Below are 18,313 nucleotides of genomic sequence, written 5' to 3' on the forward strand. Positions count from 1 at the left end.
TTTTTAAAAGATTTTATTTATTTATTTGACAGAGATCACTAGTAGGCTGAGAGGCAGGTAGAGAGAGAGAGAGGCAGAAGCAGGCTCTCCACTGAGCAGAGAGCCCGATGCGGGGCTCGATCCCAGGACCCTGGGATCATGACTTGAGCTGAAGGCAGAGGCTTTAACCCACTGAGCCACCCAGGCGCCCCTACTATAATCTTTTTTTAGAGAGCCAGAGAGAGAAAGAGAGAGCATGTGCACAAGCAGGGGGAGAGGGAGAGAGAATCTTTTTTTTTTTTTTCAATTCAAGAGAGAGTGAAAGAGAGTGAGTATGCAGGTACAGGAGTGGGCGGGGGCAGAGGGAGAGGGACAAGCAGACTCCTTGATGAGTGCAGAGCCCAATGTGTGGCTCCACACAGGACTGGAAGCAAGGCTCTATCCCAACAGAACCACTCAAGCAACACAAGAGAGAGAGAATCTAAAGCAGACTCTGCCCTCCCAGCTCAGAGCCCCACGCAGGGGGTCTCACGCCCCCTGAGATCATGACAGGAGCCGAAAGCAAGAGTTGGTTACTTAATTGACCAAGCCACCTAGGCACCCCTCAATTTTTTCTAACTAAAAAAAAAATCATAGGTAGTCCTGAAAACTCCCACCTGGAGGTGCTTGGGTGGAACATATCAGATGTTTTCGTCCGTGGGGGAAGAGATAGGAAATAGGAGATTTCTAGGTGGTTTTGGTATCAAAACAGATTTCAAAGGCTCGGAGCACAATTTCATCCTTTTGTTTATGAAGAACTGTGACATATGAACTACATTATGCTGTCTTGACTTGCCCTGTGTGTTTTCCTATTATCCTGATACTGTTTTATCCAATTCTCTAAAGAAACATTTTTTCGAGAGCCTACAATGTGTGAGGCACTGCCCGAGGCAATGGGTATACATTGGTGAATCTAACAGATTCATCTCATTCTCTGCTCATAAGGTTCCTGTGAGGAAGATAGTTCATCCCATAACTAACTTGTGATAAGTGTCATAAAAAGAAATTGAAGAGGCAAGGAGAGACTGTGATGGAGTCTGAGGCTGGTGATCTGATTGTGGTAGACTCAAGATGGCTGCCAGTTCTTTGTTCTTCTCCCCATGGAGACCTGGAGTCCTTTGACCCTCCCTCTGAATCTAGACTGGTCCTGTGACTTGTGTTAACCAATCGAGTGCAGTAGAAGTGAGGCTAGGTAAGCCCTGAGACTGGGCCCTAAGAGGCTCATAGTTCTTACCTTTGTTGCTTAAAATGTTTTCTCCTGGAAGCCAGCCATTATATAAGAAGTCTGACTACCCTAAGACCACAGTGTTGTGAGGAAATTCAAATGAAGCATGTGGACAGAGGGAGGAGCACCCAAGCCTTAGCCCTGGGAATGAAGTCTTCTTGGACCCTCTTGTCCAGCCCCACGAGTCACCAAAAGAATGCAAGCTGAGCAGCTGACCCCAGTGGACCTTGCCTAAGCAGAAGGACCCAGTGAACTGTGCCTGATACCTGTCTCACAGAGTCAACAGCATATAAAATCATGTTGTTTTGAGCCACTATGTTTTTTTTTAAGATTTATTTATTTATTTGACAGAGCACAAATGGGGAGCAGCAGGCAGAGGGAGAGGGAGAAGCAGGCTTCCCGCTGAGCAGAGAGCCCGATGTGGGGCTTGATCCCAGGACCCTGAGATCGTGACCTGAGACTGAAGGCAGATGCTTAAATGACTGAGCCACCCAGGTGCCCCTTGAGCCACTATGTTGTAGGTAGTTTGTCACACAGCCATAGCTAACCCAAACATCAGGGAAACCATCTTTGACTGAAACCGAGTGATGTTTAGACTCGAGTAGCTGACCTTAGCCCAAGATTCCTGACATGGCACCCTGGCCATGTGCCAGGGGCTTGACAGCTTACCGGAAGATAGGGCTGGGAGGCAAAAGAAGGAGTAGTATTTACTAATTAACAGAGTCTTGCTTTCTCTAGGACTCATGGGTACTGTGGCAGTGGGATGAATCTGAAAGCAGAAAGCAGAAAGATTTGAGAATTGCTCATACAAAATAAATAGACATGCCCAGTCCTTCCCTAATTTTGTGTCACTGGCCTATCTATATACTTGTTAACTTTTCATCTCTTCGGGTGCCTTTCCTGGCCTTCCACCCAAATTTCCCGGTGCTTTTTTTTTTTTTAAAGATTTTATTTATTTGACAGACAGATATCACAAATAGGCAGAGAGACAGATAGAGAGAGAGAGAAGCAGGCTCCCCGCTGAGCAGAGAGCCCGATGCGGGGCTAGATCCCAGGACCCTGGGACCATGACCTGAGCCGAAAGCAGAGGCTTTAATCCACTGAGCCACCCAGGCGCCCCTCCAAGTGCTTCTTTGTGCCTATTACCCCTATAAACCTTGCAGCACATCATTGTACACAAATGGAGGGATTTCCTGCAGCTGTTTCCGCATCACTGGCCGGGATACCTGCAAGGCCCCAGAGGACAATGCTCAGCGGCCAGTCCCTCTCTCCGTCTTTTTCAGGGACGGGGCTTAGAGTAAGAGGAGAGGCACCTGTACGCCATGTAAATATCCCAGCAACCGTGGAGAGGGAATAATGATCCCTCTACACAGATGTGGGACCCCAGTCTCAGAAGACGGAGGAGCTGGTCCACATTCACACTGCTGGGGGATGGGCAGGGCTGGGTGGGTGCCTGTTGAAGAGGGAGGGACCTCCCCACACCTGCTCCAAACTGTTCAGTTCGCAAGGCCTGAGTTCTTCGGGCAGCTTCTCTGCTGGTGGGACACTCATGTTCTTTCAGACAAGGTCTTTGTTTACAGAGTGGGAGGAAGAGAAGTTAGTACTTGGAATTCTGCTCTCTGGGAACAAATGACCTTTTCTGGAATGATTTCTCTATTTATTAATGGGATTCATCAATTTATAAATAGCACAGGCTTGTATGTGGTCTTGAGCACAGAGATCTTCATTATGAGTCAGGAGGTAAAAGTTCTACCTCCCATGTGACCTGAAACTCCGACAAATTGCTTTACTATTCAGATTTTTCAGGTCTCAGTTTCTTTCTTTCTTTCTTTTTTTAAGATTTATTTTATTTATTTAATTTGGGGGAGGGCAGGGCAGAGAGAGAGAGGATCCCAAGCAGACTCCACACTGAGCACAGAGCCTGGGGCTCGATCTCACGACCCTGAGATATGACCTGAGCCGAAATCAAAGGTCAGTCACTTTTTTTCTTCTTTTAAGGTTTTATTTATTTATTTGACAGAGAGAGACACAGCAAGAGAGGGAAAACAAGCTGGGGAGTGGGAGGGGGAGAAGCAAGCTGATGAGGGGCTCAATCCCAGGACCCTGGGATCATGACCTGAGCCAAAGGCAGACGCTTAACAACCGAGCCACCCAGGCGCCCCAAGAGTCCGTCACTTAATTAACTCCCAGGCTCTCCTCAGATCTCAGTTTCTGTCTCCTCCACTGGACTCAGAATAATTTGAAGGAAGGGAATGTTCCAGTCTTCTTCATATCTCTAGCATCTTGTACAGGACCCCCAGATGTTTAAGGCTGGAAAGAAATAGAAAGAAGGAAGGGATTCAGCATGAAATACCAGTCATAGGATCAGGTATATGATCAAAAGAAATGCGGGGTGTTTGTTGAAAGACAAGTGTATCTGGGTGACAAGCTTTTTGGGAGGAGATGGGAGCTGTAGCAAGGGGGTCTTCTGCATAAAGGGCGCAGAAAATGGAATTGACACGCACATACAGGCAAATGCCTTGGCAACCTTGCTTTTCCTTGTTCCTCCCAAAGCAACTGATACTGCCAAGATGACCAAGTAGTGTGACAAGAGGACGGCAGTCAGCGACCGCTCTGTCCAGCCACTTCCTTTCCAGTCACCTCTGTAGGTGGCCACAGGGATGGAGAGCTTGAAGGAGCCCTTAACATACATGCGGAATGGCGACTTGGTTTTCGTGGCACCAAACTTTACCTGATACGTGTTCTTTGCTGACCTCAATTCTTTTGACCTTGCAGAGCAAACTCCCCCTTCAGGATTGTGCCAGGATTTAAATGGGGAGCCTCTGGTTGCAGAGGGCAAAGGAGTCATGCTAATAAGCTCTCCAATTCTGCTTCTTGCAGACAGCTTCAGTTTGGGAGGAGAAGGCATTATTTTTAGAATTCCTTCTTGCTTTCATCCTGTGCCTTGAATGATTAACTCCTAGTGTTTCCTCTCCAGTTGCTCCTGGGGAAGCAAGGGCGCTTTCAGCCCAGACTGGATGCCTTTTTCCCCCCAAAATCATGTTCAATCTGCCCCTTCTTTCCCTCCAACTCTCTACCTTCTGCCTCCACCCCCACCACCCCCTCCTTGAAATCACCTCCATTGGGTCTCCAGGACAGTGGATTGTTTGCTGTGGGGGGTGGGGTTGGGGGTGGGGAGGGGGAGGGGGCGGTAACATAAAAATATTTAACAATATATATATTTTTTAAAGATTTTTTATTTTATTTATTTGACACAGAGACATCACAAGTAGGCAGAGAGGCAGGCAGAGAGAGAGAGAGGAGGAAGCAGGCTCCCTGCTGAGCAGAGAGCCCAATGCAGGACTCGATCCCAGGACCCTGAGATCATGACCTGAGCTGAAGGCAGCGGCTTAACCCACTGAGCCACCCAGGTGCCCACCTGTAACAATATTTAAAGTCCAGTTTAACTCTTCTGATGTCTAGAAAAAGTAGCTTCATGGATCTTCAAACAGATGATAGCATCACTTGACTTAGGGCATTAAAATACAGAGGTAGGGGTGAAGGAATAAAGGAAGCACATAGCTCTGCCTTTGCCCCAGGGTGGGGGAGGATATTTAAAACACCTATGATATTTCATATCGTAAGCAGATGCAGCCACTGTTTACTTATAAATCCACAAAATACTTTCAAAGTGTAACTTTACTCTGTGGTTAGTTTTTGATAAATTATCATTTACTAATTTTATTTATTTATTTGTAAAGATTTTATTTACTTGAGAGAGAGAGCGTGAGTGAGAGCACAAGCAGGGATGAAGGGCAGAGGGAGAGTGAGAAGCAGACTCCCTACTGAACGAAAAGCCTGACATGGGGCTTGATCCTGGGACTTCCAGGTTCATGACCTGAGCCAAAGGCAAATGCTTAACCGACTGAGCCATCCAGGTGTCCCCATCTTTTTTTTTTTTTTAAATATATATATTTTTAAAGATTTTATTTATTTATTTGACAGAGAGAGATCACAAGTAGATAGAGAGGCAGGCAGAGAGAGAGAAGGAAGCAGGCTCCCTGCTGCGCAGAGAGCCCAATGTGGGGCTCGATCCCAGGACCCTGAGATCATGACCTGAGCCGAAGGCAGCAGCTTAACTCACTGAGCCACTCAGGCGCCCCCAGGTGCCCCATCTTTTGCTAATTTTAAGAAAGAAATCTCAGAGGGAAAACTATAGTTTTCAAAGTTATATGCAAATCGAAACTTAGGAGCATCTTTCAGGTAAATTTTCTTTTTTCTTTTTTTTTTTTTAAGATTTTATTTCTTTATTTGATGGAGAGAGAGAGAGAGATCATAGGTAGGCAGAGAGGCAGGCAGAGAGAGAGAGAGGGGGAAGCAGGCTCCCCTTGAACAGAGAACCTGATGCAGGGCTCGATCCCAGGATCCTGAGATCATGACCTGAGCTGAAGACAGAGGCTTAACCCGCTGAGCTATCCAGGCACCCCTCAGGTAAATTTTCTTAAGAGGAAAATAGATGCAAATAGCTATTTGGGGGAATATTTGTGCCTAACACAAAAGAAAATGCCCTATATTAGTAGTGAGTAGTTACTAATACTAACTTATCTGACTAAATATATTATTTCTTTTTTAAAATATGGGGCTGTGGTGGCTAGAAAGGGAGCCAAGAGAGCTCTTTGACTTTATTATTTTTTAAAATATTTTCATTTTTTTAAAGTAGGCTCCACACCCAGTGTGGGGCCCAAACTCATGCCCCAAGATCAAGAGTCAGCCAGGTGCCCCAAAGACGGTTGACTTTTTTTTTTTTTTTTAAGTAGGCTCTACACCCAGGGTAGAGTCCAAAGTGGGGCTTGAATTCACGACCCTGAGATCAACACTTGAGCTGAGATCAAAAGTTGGACACTTAATGGACTGAGGCACCCAGAGCCCTGATGTTTGACTTTAAATGCAAAAACCTTGAGTGAATTTGAACTTGTAACTAAGAATGGATGGATTTGGTGACCCTGCCCAAAGCGTGGGTGTGTGTGTCTGTGTATGAGCGTGTAATGTGTTTAAAGTTGTATGGAGTCTGATATGGTGGCTCCTGAGCTCTAATGATTAAAAGTTTAAATAAATGTAACTTGTCCTTTAATTCTCTAGAGTAGGTTTTAATTAATGAATTAATTTGCTTATAAGTTATTTATTTATTTAAGTAATCTATACACCCAACATGGGACTTGAACTCATGATCCCCAGACCAAGAGTCAAATTCTCCCCTTACTGAGTCAGCCAGGTGCCCCTAGAGAAGGTTTTAAATAAGCCTGAATCTGACAAGAAAACTTCCTTTTCATTCTTTACAAAGTTTCAAGTAGTCAAGTCATAAGAGGAATTTCTCAGTTTCTCCGATATGGCTCCTAGAAATAAAATCTGAGATCTCAAGAACACAGTGTTAAACTGAAATACCAAGGACTCAGGCATAAGCACAGATGGGTGTGTGGGGGAGGGGTAGGAAGACAAAGGGAGAGATTCTTTGCCCTGAATACATTGTCCCAGAAAGGTGCCTTGTGTATAGTTTTCAAGATCATAGGTAGACACGGTGGCTGTTAAAGTTTTAATGAAAAAATTTGAGGAAGCCAGTGTGAAATTCTCAGATGACACATCAGCGGTGAGATCCTGAGACAGTCAAAAAAAGTCATCAAAACTGGATGTCTCTTTTTTCTGCTCTGCCTCCCACCAACCGTCTCTCTGCCTGCGGGTTAAAGAAGGAAACATCTGGGGAGAACACTTTCGTCCTAAAGTGCTAAGTAAATGAAGAGGGTGTTGCAATAGTGAATGGCACAATGTATTGGTTCTTTTGACCTCAAGTACCTGGCACTGTCCTTTACTGAGCTTAAATTTGTCCAAACAAGCTTACTCTCTCTCTCTCTCTTTCTCTCTCTCTCTGTCACACACACACACACACACACACACACACACACACACACACCAACTTCTTCACTCCTCCAGTAAACCCAAACAAGCCTGTTCTGCTTGAAATAATTCCTTCAGTAGCTCCCACTTCTCTCAGGTTTTAGTCTGACCGGGCAAGGCAGAAGCAGCCACTCGGGAGCTGGTCCCCAGGGGCTCGGCATCTCTTCTCTCCCTCCCAACGCCTCCGCCATATTGACTCTGAGGCTCTTGAAAGTGCCACACTCCCTCCTCACACCTCCACGCCTTTGTTTTACCTTCTGTCTTTACCTCCATGTCTGCCTCACTCTGATGGGTCTTTCCACAGTTAGCTCAGATGTCACCTTCTCCTGAAAACCTTCCTGGGCTATCTGTTTGCTCAGATCAGGATGGTACCTCACCAGTGAGTTTTCATGCATCTGTCTGGGCCTCTACAACAGTACTACACTAAATGGAACCCTTTGTCCTTTCCTATTTACTGTTTCTTTTATGGTAGCTATCTCATGGCAAGTGTCCTTTGTACATTTGACGGGTGAATTGTTTAATCAGAGTTAACGTACTTAGCTGTGTGCCTAAGTGGATGAGGACAAATAGATTTTATATAGTTTGCTTGCCTGCGAATATTTTCCTGGCAGGGATTCAGCAACCTGAAAATTAATGGAGGAAGTAAACAGTAGTTACAGAGAGAACGGACTGCCTTTGATTATCTTCTGTGAATCATCTGTTTAACCTGTGAATGCTTTAAATTATTTTTGTGGGGTGGGGCGCCTAGGTGGCTCAGTGGGTTAAGGCCTCTGCTTTCGGCTCAGGTCATGATCCCAGGGTCCTGGGATGGAGCCCCACATCGGGCTCCCTGCTCAGCACAGAGCCTGCTTCCCCCCATCTCTCTGCCTACTTGTGATCTCTCTCTGTCAAATAAATAAATAAAATCTTTAAAAAAAAATCATTTTTGTGGGGTAACAATACTAACTAGAAATAATGAAGACCAGATTTATTATGGATATATGCTAAACATCTTTTTTTGTGTTGTTCCAAGTGCTATAAGTGCAACTCCAAAATTTATCTTCCTCCTCCACCCAGCCAACTCCCAACACACACGCACACACACAGACACAGACACAGACTCACATACACACACTCCCCTGAAACCCCTTACCGGATTGCATCTTTTTTTTTTTTTTTAAGGTTTATTTATTTGAGAGAGTGAGCATGGGAGAGAGAGTGAGCAAGGTGCAGAGGGAGAAGCAGACTCCCTGCTGAGCAGGGAGCCCGGCAGGGGGCGTAATCACAGGATGCTGGGATCATGACCCGAGCCGAAGGCAGGCACTTAACTGACTTAGCCACCCAGGCGCCCCACCAGATTGCATCTTCAGTAATGTCCTTTAAGAAAAATGTTACCACATTTCCAAAATCAGAATGGATCTCCTAAAGGAAAATAGAAAGTGATAAGAAGACCCATTCAGTTGGCATATGCGGTTCCCCTTTGATGTCTTCAAATGAGCCAAGAAATCAAGAATGAAAATCATATACGGAGGCAAAACTTGAAATCTCCCAAAGCCTTTGGCACCCAGTCATGTGGACCTGTGCTGACTACGAAGTCAGTTCTGCAAGTCAGCTGGTAGACAGAAGAGTTATTTTAGAAAGATCATCTCAGGAAGCTTATTTATATTCTCTCTGAAGTAATGAGTCCAGTGAACTCTTGAACTGGAGATTGGAAGTCCTTAATTTTTGCTGTCACTTGGAAAAGAATTCCTCTTGATAATTTTTAATGTAATCTTTTGGAGAGCAAAAAAAGTGGCTGACATCATTATTAGTTTACCTTTTGGCCCGTTTGGTAAACACCAGATAAAATATTTCAAGGGTAGAGCTTGAAAGTCTAATTAAATGACATTCAAAATCAATGTCTCAATCTCAAGCATAGTTTGTATTTTTAAGTGGACATGAAAGACTGTTAGAATATTCTGTCTAGTTGGGGCGCCTGGGTGGCTCAGTGGGTTAAAGCCTCTGCTTTTGGCTCAGGTCATGATCCCAGGGTCCTGGGATCGAGCCTACATCAGGCTCTCTGCTCAGCAGGGAGCCTGCTTCCTCCTCCTCTCTCTCTCTGCCTGCCTCTCTGCCTACTTGTGCTCTCTGTCAGATAAATAAATAAAATCTTAAAAAAAAAACCCTCAAAAAAAGATACATTAAAAAAAGAAAAAAAGAATATTCTGCCTAGCAATTCCGTATGCCAGAAAAATGAGGTTAGAGATCTGGCACAGAATTGGGCATAGAATCTTTCCCATAAAGTGTAATGAGAAGGAACACTGAGGCAAGAGACTTGAGACTTGGTTTTAGCTCCGGTTTTGCTTCCGTGACCCTGGCCACGTCCCTTCAGTGTAAACTTGGATTTCCACAGCTACTGAAGAGAGGAGCTGGACTTCTAGTCTCCTCACATCTCTGAAGATCTCCGTTGGATTATTCCATATTCGAACGAAGGAGGTCACATGTTTTCGGCTATTCCAACTACATTTAAACAAATAACCCTTCCTTGTCCCAGCGGAGGGGAGAGTTATACACACACCCTGCCGCCTTGCACCCTGGGAAATGCAGATGGTGTCTAATCAGCTGACCAACATGTCTACAACCTGTTCCTGTTCCAGTGGATGGAAGGCTTTCGGAGGCAGTTGGGTTGTGCTCTCTGACCCAAACTGGCAGAGTGAGGGCAGTCTGGTGTGCGAGCGGTTACATGACTCATCCTCAGGAGGGAGAATGGGGTGAGTGAGCGGTGGTTCTGGGGGAAGCGTCATTCAGGTTATTTGTTCTGCCCAACCCCTTCAACTGGCCTCAGTGCACTTGCTTTGCCTCTTTCTTTCCCCACACCTTCGCTGGATCTTGCTTTCCCTTTACACTGGTGCAGCTGGATTCTAGTTGGCTCATAGAGAAGATAATGTACCTAAGCCATTAACCACCATGCTAACTCCTTGGTGCCAGAACCCTGACTGAGGTCAAGGGGGCCCCGAGCCTTATGTAGCTAAGTGCAGGGCTCCAAAGACTCAGCTCCAGGCAAAAACCCTGATTGGTGTGAGCCAGGCACGGTGCTCCCATTTGCCTATTATCCTCACTAGTGATTGGTTTGGGTTTGGGCGTGTGTCATAGTTCTGGCCAATGTGGGAGAGATCAGTTGAGAGAATTCTGGGAAAACTCATATTGTGATATCTGCATGCAATGCCTTGAATGTCATGGCTGTCTTCTGAAAATGAGAAAGATAAGCTGACAGGCTGAATGAACTTGGTTGAATAGAGAAATGGAAAGAATTATCTGGGTCCTTGGTGATTTGGTGAGTTGCTTAATCACCCCTGGAACCTATCTACTTCTTGAATTCTTGCTATAGGAGATAACTCTTTCTCACTGCTTGAGTCAGAAGCCACAAACATTTTAACACAGTTCATGCTGCCACACTGGTGAGACAATTAAAGAAATCCTTGGGCTTTAGAACTATGTAAACCTGATTTCATATCTCAGTTACTCCACTAACAGGTTGTTTCTGAGGACCAAATTCCTTTAAAACTTCATGACTGGGATACCTGGGTGGCTCAGTCGGTTGGGCACTTGTCTGCCTTCGGCTCAGGTGGTGATTCCAGGGTCTTGCGATCGAGTCCTGCCTGGGGCTCCTTGCAGACAGGCTCCTGCTTCTCCTTCTCCCTCTGCCTCTCCCCTCTGCTTGTCCACCCCCCCCCCCTTTCTGATAAATAAATAAAATCTTTAAAAAAAAAAAAGGAAAAAATAAAACTTAGTGACTTAAAAAGCCATTAAACGTGTATCATCTCTCAGATTCCGTGTGTTACAAATCTGGGGATGGCTTAGAGTTTTCTTCTCTCATGAGATTGTAAACAGGTATTGGCTAGGGCTGCGGTCATCTCATGGCTTCACTGGAGCTGGTGGGTCTGTTTCTCACAGGGCTTACTCAGGTGGCTGCTGGGAGGCCTCTGTTCCTCCCTACCTGGGCTTTCCCATACTAAATAAAGGCCTATTAGGTCTATAAAGTCCTTATTAAAGGACTGGATGGTACAGTGGGTTAGGTGTGTGACTTGATCTCAAAAATAAATAAATGAATGAATGAGTGAATGAGAAAATAAAATACACACATAAATAGATGTCTTATTGTTCTTTTGATGTGGCAAGGCCAACAGATCATGAATGACTGCCAATGAGAAGATGGTTTGTTATACTCCCAGATCACAAGAGGAGGGTACATCTACTCCTTAGGAAAGCACTGGGAAAGGTCTGGAAGCAGAGACAGCTGGGAGAAGATGGAGGCTAGAGACTTTATTGTGGTTTCCATAGGAAGGAATGGGTAAAGTAGGGATGGGCTAGTTTGAATTATTTCAGCAGGGTCTGGGGCACAAGAGCTGTACCCTGGTTGTCTAGTACCTGGCTATGGAGTGATTAGGGCAAGCGGACATGGGCCCTGGACTGGTTGCTTGCTTTGAAAAGTGTGCTCACAGACAGGGTGTTTGTTATCTCTGGGAACTGACTCGCCTTTGGAGGGGCAGTCCCTCCAGGTCATTAAGGTCCTAGATGTCAAAGCATGGAAATACAAAAAATAAAAGACATGACTAATACATCCTCACAGCATGGTGGCTGGCTTTGCCCGGAGTAAGCCGTCTGAGAGAGCAAGACAGAAGCTGCCATGTTCTTTGTGATCTAGACTGGGAAGTCACACACTGTCACCTCTGCCAGGCTTGACACAGACCAGCATGTGAGGAGACGATACCAGCAGGTAAACACCTAAGAGACAAAGATTTCTGGGGCTCACCTTAATGGCTGGTTACCATATATTTGAGAAATTACTGAACCTCCATGTCACAATTTCTTCATCTGAAAAAAGATGGTAATAATATTACGGTAGTCAGACCTCTCCATTGCAAGCAACAGAAAATGATCCTGGCTTATTGAGACAAAAGGGGAATTTATTGAATATATTCCAACTCACGCGATAAAGGGAGGCCTGGGAGTAGGAAATACCATGGAAGGTCAGTGGTTTGGAGAGGAGACCTCTCCTCGACAGGATAATTCTGCCAGAGCTGAATTCCCAGCATCATGTCTGTTGTTGCGGGTCACTCTTAATGGCTTCTTCATCTTGAAGGTTCCACTGCACCAGCAGAGTGGGAACAGGAGGGCCTGGCTCCTTCTGTATCCAAGAATCCAGCAAAAAAAGATGCATCCCAGGCTCTTAGGAATGCTCGTGAAGATTAAACAATATATGAGTCTTTGGAAAATTGAGAGTCATCAGTAATTGGTTATTTAATAGACCTTGGGGTGGCGTTGGCATCAAGAGGGTGCTGAGACCTCGGGTGGAGAGGGATCTTGTCTTAGCCTCTGAAGCATCCTCCTAATGGGTCCAGAGACACTGGTCACTTCTAATACACCCTCACCCCACCCCTGGCTCTTATACACATGTACACATTCTGCGCGTTTTCAGCTTTACTGAGATAAAATTGTGTGCATTTAAGGCATACAAGATGTTGATTTGATCCAGGTCTACACTGCAAAATTATTAGGCATGGTGGGGTTAGTGCCTCCACCACTTCCCATAATTACCCCTTTATTTTGTGTGTAGTGAGCACATACACACATTATTAATTTGCTGAACTTTATATAAATCCTATCTCTACCTGTGATTTGGTTGTCCTGTGAGCAGAGCTGGAGTCAAGGGAACAGTATGTGACTAATCGAGAAGAGTGAGACTGAAAGCCTCCCGTGAAAATTTCCACCCTGGCCCCTAGGGACACTGAGAGAAACCACCGTGAATAATACTAACTGGTGGTGGCTCCTCTTAGTGACTTTATTAGCTTTACTTCTCTTTCTGTTTGAGTTGTCAAGGCATGGCAAGACACCACCTCCCCGGGAGCTCTGTTAGCTGTTGGCATGGGTCTTCCTATTCAGACTCAATTATTTCATTCAAAGTGTTTCCCCTGTGTTGGGTTTGAGCTCACTGAGGTTGATGCCTTTAACTTGTCAGTGGTTCTCAGCTTTTGGTGTACATGAGAATCACCAGGAAGCCTTGCTAAAACACAGACTGCTGAACCTCACCCCCAGATCCTCTCTTTTAGTAAGGCTGGGGTGGGGTTTAGTAGGATTGTGGATGGTGCTTAGGCTGTTGGTATGAGACTGTACTTCAAAAACCACTGACTTGGGTGACTTGGCTGTGGTGCTGGACTGTTTTCATAAATGTATACTCTTCCCAGTAATTGCCTTTAATAAAGAAAGCCAAGACAATACTCATAGAGCAAAATTCTATGGTACTCAGAAATAAATATTGAAACATGATTTCAGTCAGAAAGATATTTATGTGCATGGAACAGTCTTGGCTACCAGAACTTGACCAGATGGCAGTTTATTATTTTTCTTACATTCTCAAGAAGACCAGAAGCTGTCCAGGGCTAGTGAGATGGCATCACATGATCAAAGGCTCAGGTTCTTGCTTTCTTCTCTGCCACCTTTGGTAGATGTCTATGGACCTCATGGTCACAAGATGGCTGCTGCACCTCAGGTATTGCCTCTGCACTGTAGGTGGGAAGAAGAGGGAAGATAACAAGGAAATGTAGGGGTGGCTTTCTGGGTGGCTCAGCTGGTTGAGCAACCAACTCTTGGTTTTAGTTTAGGTTATGATCTCAGGATCATGATCTCACAGTCATGGGATCCAGCCCTGCATCTGGTTCCATGCTTAGCAGGGGGTCTGCTTTTCCCTCTCCCTATGCTCTTCCCCTGTGCTCTCTCTCTTTCTCTCTCTCAAATAAATAGGAGATGTATGTGGAAGCTTTTCTGAAACTCCCTTTATAGACTTCTGTTCCATTCTCATTGGCCAGAACTCTGTCCCATGGCCACATTCAGCTTCAAAGGAGCTTAGGAAATCAAATAGCTTTAGTTCAATACTTATTTACCCAAATAAAATGAACTTCTGTTAATGAGAAAGCAAGGGAGAATGGGTAGAAACCAGCAGGCTCTGTCTCCGCATTCACCTGTTCCATTCTCAAAGGATCCCACATAGTGTACCCAGCCAAGTCCATATATGGTCTAAAGCAGCCACACAACAGGTGAAGGGCCAAAGGACATGGACAGATCATCTCTACTGGCATTTCTTGTTTCATGCCCATGCATATTATTATGAAAAGGGTAAACTCTGGGTTAGAACTTGGTTCTTTCTACAGGACTTCTGAGGAGTCTTGTGTTTTTAGGTACATAATGATTTTCCAAGATGGGGATAAACAGGGTGCATTCTCCAAGCTTATTTGGCCACAGAAGCTTTGTAAACATTCTCCCGGAGTATCTCACCAGACTTTTGCCAGGAAACTTTGATCTATACAACATCAACTATCAGAGCTCCCCAAAATGGAAAAAGCAAATAGGCTCTTCTTGAACGAGTGGGACAGTCCTTTCTTCTTTCAAGAGGAAGGAAATGGATATAGGAACAGCTGATGAGTCAGGACAGGGCGTGTGGTGCCGTCTGCTTTCTGGTAACTCCATGAACTGGACAAGCCCCTTGCCCTCTCAGAGGTTTCCTGTTCTTATTTGCAAAGTAAGATCTGTAAGAGATTAGGCTGCATCCAAACAAACTAAAATGTTTGCAACTTCACAGCTCCGAGAGATGTCCAGAAGGGATGTCTGAACAATCTTTGCTAATGGGAGACATGGGAAATAAGGAGAATAGTTTCAGATAAGAAAATGTCTCTTAAAAGTCAAGAATAGTTTTGTTTTTTTTTTTTAAGATTTTTTTGTTTTTTCACTTTGACCGATACCGTTTCTTCCGCGGAGTTACTCTGCGAAGAGCGGCAGTTCACTGGGAAACCGCATACAACATGGAACACTTCACGAATTTGCATGTCATCCTTCACAGGGGCCATGCTAATCTTCTCTGTATCGTTCCAATTTTAGTATATGTGCCGCCGAAGCGAGCTAAAGATATTATTTTTAAGTAATATCTCTTTAAGTAAATCTCTATACCCAATGTTGGACTTGAACTTACAAACCAACATCAAGAGTTGCACGTTTTACTGATGGAGACAGCCAGGTGTCCCTTGAAGTCAAATATAGTTTTATGGAGGGTGGAGGGGGGTCACCTGGGTGGCTCTGGCAGTTGAGTCTGCCTTCGGATCAGATCATGATCGTGGGGTCCTGGGACTGAGCCCCACATAAGGCTCCCCGCTCAGCTGGGAGCTTGTTTTACCTTCTCTCCTGCTTGCTACTCCCCCTGCTTGTGCTTGTGTGCCCCCTGTCAAATAAAAAAAAATTTTCAAAAAAAAAAAAAGGAATAGTTTTTTGGAGGAAAAGACATTAATGAATATAGGGGATGGAGAGCGTGGGGTTGCATTAATTTCCTATGATTGCCTTAACCCATTACCACAAACTTGGTGGATTCCAAAGAACAACTTTTTATCAGTTCTGGAGATCAGAGGTCTGATACGGGTCCCACTGGGCTCAACCAAGGTGTCAGCAAGATTGCATCCCTCCCTGGGGGTACTTGGAGGAATCCACTTCCTTGAATATTCTGGTTTCTTCTTTTTTTTTTTTTTTTTAAAGATTTTATTTATTTATTTGACAGAGAGAGAGAGAGATCACAAGCAGGCAGAGAGGCAGGCAGAGAGAGAGGAGGAAGCAGGCTCCCTACTGAGCAGAGAGCCCGATGCGGGCCTCGATCCCAGGACCCTGAGATCATGACCTGAGCAGAAGGCAGTGGCTTAACCCACTGAGCCACCCAGGCACCCAATATTCTGGTTTCTGAAGGCTGAGCACATTCGTTGGCTCATAGCTCCTGTCCTCCATCTTGAAGCACTGACCCTTCTCCCTTGTCACTTCTGCCTCCCTGGCCACAGCTGGGAAATGTTCTTCTCTTTTAAGGAACGCTGTGATTGGGTTGAATTCACCCAGATAGTTCAGGATGACTCTCCTCTGAATTTAACATCTGCAGAGTCCCCTTTGCCACGTAAGGTGATGTATTGATAAGTTCTGGGGATTAGGGTGCGTTCATCTTTGAAGGCTAGGCAGACATTTTTCTGCCTTCTACATGGCGAAATGTTTTGTTTAAAGAAGTGTAGGTTTGAAAAAAAAAAAGAAGTGTAGGTGTTGAGAAGCCTCACTCTCCTTCCTTTCTGAGTCTCCCTGAAGTTCTGTCCTTATCTACACTTCTCTATATTTTTAATAAACTGTTCTCACTTCCAAAAAATAAAGAAGTGTCGGTGCTGAGAAACTAAAGGATGTTTCTGAAAAATTAAAATCAGGCTTCACAATTTATGGGGTAAAAAGGAGTAGACAGGGTTGAGACAGGGAAAAAAAAATCCGAGAAAGGAGATAAGTCACAACACGAACAAAAGTAGTTAACAGTGCTGGATACACATTAATCCTTTGTTTGTGAAAAAGCCAGAGCACAGATTGGAGGCTTAGCATGGGATTGCTCTTCCTGGTTATATAGCATAACTTCACAAAACAGAACTAAAAACCGAAAACTCACACCACTTAAAAAGCAAGCCTGCATTAGCATTTTTCAAAAGATTTTATTTTATTTGACAGAGAGAGAGGGAACACAAGCAGGGGGAGTAGGAGAGGGAGAAGCAAGCTTTCCGCTGAGCAGGGAGCCGGGCTCCCTGCACGGCTCCATCCCAGGACCTCAGGCTTAACGCCTGAGCCACCCAGGCTCCCCAAGACTGCATTAACATTAATGGTTGGTCCTGCATAGCTTTGCTTGACTTTTAGGGGTGGAAGATGGTGGAATGGTCTGATGTCATCACAGAGCCCCAGACAGTGTTTGAAAGAATTAATAAGAATCTGGTGAGGGGAGGACAGTCTTGTCTCTATTTAGTGGCTGCAGTACACAGAACAAAAAGAAACACGGCGTTTACATTCAAGGTAAGAATGGGCTAGGGGCCAGGGGTGGCCAAACATCATTCATGGGGTCAATAAGATGGTAAGAACCAAGAGCAAGTAAAAGTATCCTAGTGAAGGGTGTACACTGTGGCTTTCTCAGCCTCGGTGCAATTGGCATTTTGGACCAGATAATTCTTTTTCTTTTTCTTTTTTTAAAGATTTTACTTATTTATTTGACACAGAGAGAGAGAGAGAGAGAAGGAAAGCACACGCAGGCAGAGTGGCAGGCAGAGGGAGAGAGAGAGAGAAGCAGGCTCCCTGCCAAGCAAGGAGCCCAATGTGGGGCTCGATCCCAGGACCCTGGGGATCCTGACCTGAGCCAAAGGGAGCCGCTTAACCGACTGAGCCACCCACACATCCCTAGACCAGATCATTCTTTGATTGGGGGGTGGGGGACTATCCTGTGCATTGTGGGAAGGTTAGCAACATCTCCGGATTCTACCCATCTGATGCCAGTAGAGCCCCTTCCCCAGGTTGTGACAGCCGGAAGTGTCCTTTAAGGAGGCAAAATTGCCCCACCCAAGAACCACCTGTAGAGACTGAGAGAGTGAGCCAGCAGGTGGAACCTGAGGACGTGGAGAGATTTTTCAGGACAATAACCTAGGGAACATTCTCCAGAGCTTTTTGCTGGACCTTGGGGGACTGGCAGGGAGCCACAGGAACAGCCAGCTGGTTTGCATATTGGTCTCTAACTTGGCTGTGGCAGCCTCCAGGTCAGAAAGGCTCAAGAATAATTTATTTAGATGTTCCACTCTGGCTATTGTCTATTTGTTGAGCAAGCCCAGGCTTTAAAAGGTAATTCACCTGGGCAGGTGATACGCTTGTTTGTAATATACACAGCCTGGGATCTGTTACCTTGTTTCACTCATCTGGATCAGTTGGCAGTCCTCCAGCACCCCTTGATTTGTGGAAGAGGAAGAAAAGGAGGACTGTGGACTCTTGATGCAAGATGGGTCACCTCAAACCTATGCAAACAATCTTAGGCAATTTAGGAAAGGTGCACTGCTGGTGGATGAATTTTAAAAAAAAGGGTGTCCCCCTGGGCAGGTCAGGAGAGCAGGGTTAGGAAAGCCCGGCACAGTGAGTCCTTGGGCTAGAAGGTCAAGCTCTGTGCCCCATGCTGATTTTACATATCACAGGAGACACATGTTGAGCCTTGGAATTAGAAAGGACATTGGGATCCCCTAGCTAGGACAGGTCCTAAACTTTCTTACCATCAGACTTACATTTTTCCTACAACTCCTGGTCAGAAACAAAGGCAAAGGA

General features: G+C 45.2%; 1 non-coding gene across 1 annotated transcript; it reads right to left on the minus strand.

The window, feature by feature from the left end:
* Positions 1 to 14,979: 14,979 nt before the first annotated feature.
* LOC116589550 lies at positions 14,980 to 15,083 on the minus strand. The gene has a single exon (XR_004285324.1). It is a non-coding gene; the product is annotated as a U6 spliceosomal RNA (small nuclear RNA).
* Between the last annotated feature and the right edge of the window lie 3,230 nt (positions 15,084 to 18,313).

This window comes from Mustela erminea, chromosome 4 (assembly GCF_009829155.1).
Source record: "Mustela erminea isolate mMusErm1 chromosome 4, mMusErm1.Pri, whole genome shotgun sequence".
NCBI classification, from domain to species: Eukaryota; Metazoa; Chordata; class Mammalia; order Carnivora; family Mustelidae; genus Mustela; species Mustela erminea.